Source organism: Corvus brachyrhynchos, unplaced genomic scaffold (genome assembly GCF_000691975.1).
Source record: "Corvus brachyrhynchos isolate BGI_N302 unplaced genomic scaffold, ASM69197v1 scaffold194, whole genome shotgun sequence".
Classification (NCBI taxonomy): Eukaryota; Metazoa; Chordata; class Aves; order Passeriformes; family Corvidae; genus Corvus; species Corvus brachyrhynchos.
Genome location: NW_008237890.1, coordinates 5355849 through 5361958, shown reverse-complemented (window position 1 = coordinate 5361958; position 6110 = coordinate 5355849).

Below are 6110 nucleotides of genomic sequence, written 5' to 3'. Positions count from 1 at the left end.
AGGTAGTTGTATTTTTCTGTAAATATCAAAAAGCTTTGTCTGCAATTAGAAAATAACTGTACTAAACCTCCTTTAGAAACAGAACTATTAGTCTGGAGGTTGTTTAGGATTTTTTCTTTCATTGGGAGGGTTGGGGGGGTATGGTGTCTTAGGAAAGCATATGATAATGGTTAATCACTAAGTATCTTTTGAAAAACTGTATGAAAATTTGGAAGGAAAACAGCACAATCAAAGCACAAGAATGGAAACCATGAGGTTTAACACTCCTGGTAGCCTCTTCTCACTGTTTAGTCTCACACATATCACATCACTTATCCATTTATGTTTGAATCAGTTAAAATATCACTATACTAGTATGATCTTGCCCATAAGTGTGCTCCTGTGGGGACTAATTAGCTGGTATTAGTAAAGAGCTAATTTAACTCATATTTTCTCACACCTTGAAATATTTAGTCAATTTTTCTGAGCTAAATCTCAACCAGGTACATTTGTTATGCCTGAGATTTTAACCTTGCCTTTTAAACTGCAGCTGACTCTGTGGTGACACTGTAGTCGTGCACACAAGATATAAGCACTCTGTCACTGAGTCACAACTCAATTTGACAAAATATGAAAGGTATAGATTAAAAATTCTAATAGCACATGGACACTGATCTTAAAGATCTCTCAAAGGCTTTTCATGACTGAGCTCATATGTTTCCTAGGAATCTGTAGATACTTTACACAGAAGAAATTATGCACCATGGGTAAACTTCAGTGTATTTTCCTTCCTTCCTTCCTTCCTTCCTTCCTGACTTCCCACCTTCCTGCTTTCCTGTCTTTTTCCCTCTCTGCCTCCCTTCTTCCCTCTCTCCCTCCCTTCTGTTGTGGAACTGAAAGTGCACTTCCTCTGCCTGTTCCACAAGTTTATACATTTTCCATTACCTATATGTTTCCCATTCCATCCCCAAAAAAGGAGCTGCTTAGGAAAAATTAGTAGAGTTAAGTTTTAAACAGTGAAGTAGCTGCCAGCAGTGGTCAGTACCTCAGCTGATCTGGTCTAGTACAATTAATAGGAAGTGGGGCTGCCAGGGTCCACTAGAGTTTTCCCTGAGTTTTAGCCTTCTCAACTCAGTTAAGCATCTAACATAGCTAAATATATGGGGTAGGAATGTAAAAGCAACAAGACAAGGAACTGCGTTGGTACCATGAAAACTCAGAAATATGATAATTCAAGGTCTGATCTGTTCCAGAGATAGGAACCATTTTCAAGACCAGGGATTTAGTTCCAAAAATTTCTCCTTCAATATGTATGATATTTTAAAATCAAAATGCTTGAGATGGACCCATTTTTCACATGGTGGTCATTAAGGATGTCAGCAGCTGTCAGAAAATAGGACATCTTTTCAGAAATGTATTTGTACTCAAATTCTGCAGGACATTTTCACAGCAACATTGGTGGCAGAGTAAATATTGAGGAAGGGAAAATGTATCGTCAAGGAGTGCACACATGCTCCTGTAAGTTTTTTGCCACGTACGTAAACAGAACTGTTACTTCTTCTTCAGTCCCCAAAATATTTTTGTCACTTTTCTCTTTGGGTTAACAGAATTACTGTTTTTATTTCAAAAGAGAAGCAAAGGTGTCTGTACTAAGGGCAAGGAGGCAGCAGGAGTTCTCTGTGGGGAAAAGGTGAGTGGCAGACACATGCTGGCAGCTGGTATATTTCAGTCCCTTCTTAGTTTTGTTTTTTTTTTCTTATGTAATGACATAAGAAAAAGACTTTGCTGCTATAGTAACTCAACAAAACAGTGACTGTAGTGCTACTTTGCTAGATAAGCATCAACATATCCTGCTGTTGCCACATGATGAGTTGGGCTTTTTCCTCCCGTTCTGTAGGGACATAAAAGGAACTCTTTTCCATACCCATTTCTCCTTCAGGAACAGAGCAACATCATATGATGGACTGAACCTTTCACCCACATGTTTGCCCAAATACATGTCTGTTCCAGTCTCATGGTTTCTGTCTCTTCCTGCCAACATTGCAGCATTATCACTGCCTTTAAAATGGCTGTAACAGTGTGAAGCAGCAACTATTTTACATAAGTAGTATTATCTTGAGTCTGTAGTTAACCAGTCTTGTGTGGCTTGTGTTCTCTGTTCAAGTCATGATATTGAATGACAGCTTTGATTTTTTGATCAAGGTATTGATCATGTATATCCCAATACTGTTGCTGTTATGTTTGGCACTGACACTTAAATGAAAACGGTTCTGGACCACCAAAGGGTTAAAAAATGGACATGTTTTTGACAAGTCCTCTGACTTTTGCCAGTATTATTGTTCATTATGATGACACTGTGTTTTTTTAAATAGCAGCTGTAGTTGTCATGAAACTATTTTCCCATTCCTTTCCTTTAAAGTGTGATGTTGTAAATTCATGTGACCTTTCCTGCAAAGAATAAATATTTCTTTTTTTATATAAGATCTCAAGACAAGGCTTGTTTTGTAACAAATAGTGGCCCATTACAAAGCAGGAAAAAAACTGAGCTGAGCAGAAAGAAGCTTCAGTTCAATTTCACCTCATATCTTTCTAATAACTTACTTGTCACTTTATTACCTTCCAGTAATGTGAATGCTGCTGACAAGACTGTCACACTAACAGCAGACAACACCCTCTCTTCCTTAGCCCCAGCTCTCCTGGCTACTTATTGCACTGGCCCTGAAGGGACACAAACTAATAGTGTGCTTTCAAGTTCAGCACTTGGCCATCAAATATAAAAGGATGTGTAATTGCCTGTTTATCCCCTGTGAAGGCAAAATTGAGTATAAGAACCAGGCTTTCCTCCCCAGCCCCTAGCACACACACACACGCACGCAGACACACACACATACAAGCATGCACCCACATCTGCACTGAGTGAAGGGAAGTCCCATCTGGAGCACTTTGATTTGTCTTTGGGAAGCCCAAGGCTGCCACTGGCTGCTCTATCGAGCTATCAGGTAGACAGTAATAAGATGGCTTCTTAGCAAAAGGTCAGCTGAGAAATACTGTCTGTAATGGCACTTTTGTCTGCTTATGTAGCAACTAATTGCTGTGCATTGGCATAAGCCATACTGTGCCTGCTAGAAATAGTTGTTTGAATTTGCTACATGTCTTGCTGAATAGGTTCAGTGCCAAACAGGATGTGCCGTTTATTTTTTTAACTGGTTTAGCCCATCCCTGGGCAAATTTCAGAGCAATCTCATCTTCTTGGATTCCTATCATGAATGCCAATTCCCTATATCCTATTCTATTGTGATAGGAGCATCTCCTGCTGAGGTCAGTGTGAACTTCTGTAAAGTGTTAGAAAAACATACCTGAGACACAATCTGATGTCCTCATGGAAGGAGGAGCTTTTTCTGATTTATACCTTCATTTGCAAGAACACTGCTAAAAGTACAGGCTACAGAAGTGCTTCTCAGATAGGGCCATTAGAAGAGAGCAAGTTTCACAGTGAAGTAACTTGAGAGCACATGCTATATTTTAAGAAATTTTAAGTCCATGAAGGCCAGTGTACCTGGCTTCGGGCACTCCCCTTCCTCTTAATTGTATGCTTTCTGACTGCTGCATAGCAGTTGAAAATTCAAGTAGGCAGAGCAGCTGCTGAAGCATGCTTTCCTTGCAGGGTCCAGAGCATTCACATGCCAAGATTGTAACACCAGTCCTGGGTGTACCTGTGAGCACTGAGCACTGGGAGCTGAACAGTGCTGGCAGCCAGTGCAGCACCAAAAAGTCAAAGATGGGTTTCAGACAAAGCCCAAGACCAAGAGACGTAAACACAAACATTTTGAAGTTTGTTGTTTTTCATATCCTTGGATCAATTCATGGCATTGGTTGGCTACAGCACCTCTTTGCTTGTTCCAGATGCTAATGCTGTCAACAGCACTATGTGGTAATTTGATGTTTGCTGCAACAGAGGTGATGGTGCCCACCATAAATATGCTAAGGTCTTTTACCAGTCAAAGGTCACTGATCTTTTCCCTCCTTTTCCTTCCGAGTTCATCAGAAGCTACAAGGGTGAAACCAGCAGACAAATTCCTGAGGCCTGTTTGTATGAGAAGTCTAAAGGCTGAGCCCAGACTCTGCTCCCCTGTCAACTCCATGTGTACATGGCACTGACGGAGGTTGAAGCAGCCGGATGAGCTGACCTGCGATGATGAGCTTGGGCAGCCTTTCTTGCTGTACCATTTCCAAGGCTGTTTGTGGAAACTGAGGACTTTCTGATCGAAGAAATAATTTGTGTCCTTTGTGTGTGTTTGTGAATATGTGTGTGAGTGTGAGTGTGACAGACAGAGAAAGGAGAAACAGACACGGAACAAGGAGCCTTAAAATGAAGATTACAAGTGCACAAAATTATATAATTTCCATCACACTTACATAGGTGTATATATATATTTCCTCATGCACTTAAAAGTACAGGAAGCCTGAGTGAGCAAATGTCTAATGTGTAGAGAGATTTTTCTGGTGTTCTACAGATTTTGTACATTGCTCCCTTCAAACCTTTTGAGACAAATATTTTTGGAAAATTAAGAAAAGCATCCAGGGCAATTCTGTTTCTAGAGAAGAAAGAGAGAGCAAGACTAGCTAAGTGATGCATAAAGATTTTATAAGGCATCCATTGTCAAACAAAAGGTTGAGAATGATCAGAGGATAATGCACAGTTAGGATGGCAAACTCATCAATAGTTAATCACAACCTGTCCACTTCTGCCACAAAGCGCAAGAGGCTATGAACCGCAGCTCTGGCACACCAGTGGCAGTCATGTGTGCACGCGTCCATGCCTGAGTGTGAGAGCATTATGCAGTCATTACATCCAGATCAAGACGTTTTCACATCCCCATCCCCTCACCACCTCCTGTTATTGTTGGGGCAGAATGCATCCCCCCCCAGTTACACCTGTGAAGTGGTACAGTTGACACATGAACTGTGATTCTAAGGATGTTCTTCTTAGTTTACTGGGCGACCTACAGAATAAATAGGGATACCTAAGCTGTACAAAGGCGGATTTATTCATTATTTTTCAATTATACTTTTACATTTGAAATTTTTTTTTAAGTTTTTTTTTAACAAACCCTTGGACAACCTTCAGCCATTGTCTTTAATTTTCCCATTTTCTTTACCACCCCTTCTCCTCTCATTCCAAGAGAGTGTCTCATTAAAATTCTCTCAGAAAAGTAACACATCCTCCTAGTGTTCTTCATTTCGGAAAGTTTTATGCATTCCATCTGTGAAAATGGTTACTGTTTGTAAAGTGGCAAGATGAATAAAATGGCCACTGTTACATGTGTGTGTTTCATTTAGCTATTTAAAAACATTAAATTCAGCATGCTGCTTTTTCTTGTGCAAACTTTGGTTCCTATATCATATGGGGCTCCTTTCCCAGAATATGGCTGGTTTTTGATGGGCAGCATTTGTGTTCTCAGTTCATGCCTCCTGCCTGTCCTCCAGTTTATAAGAGTGATCTGTGTTCCAGTGCAATGTATCTGCAACAGGTATGCAAATAAGTTTATCTGAACCTGAACACAATCAAAATTTACCGTGGCTGAAATTCCACACACTTTTATTTATCACAAGCAGTTCACTGTGACCTGTTTGTATCTATACAAATAACTCATTGCAGGGATGGTTGAAGTGGTTTGAAGTTTCACTGTTTGACTGAAGGCTCTTGCTCACTGTCACAGTTGATATTTTAACAGCTTTTAACACAGAAGGTGAAACACAGTGATTTCCTATATAGCTGTCTGCTGTGTTTCAGTTCTCCTGAACTGGAAAGATAGGTACCTGAGTGGGAGGTTCATGTGGAGATGTAAACTGAGATAAACTGGATTTAAAGCTTAGTGTATTTGGAAGTTCTTAGGGGTCTGGCATTTTGTTCAGTCACAGAGGCATAAGGCCTGGAAACCCCTTTCTCAGTAGGCATGGGAGGACTCTCACAGCCTGGCTGCAACCCCCTGTGCCAACCAGCGATGCACCAACAGCAGCAAGGGGGCTGCTGTGTAGAGAATGGAGAGCTTGCTGATGGCTGGTAAAGCTGGGCTTGTTCCAGTGGACTTTGTCAAGACATGTTCCTGGGGTACCCCAGCAGGCACAGG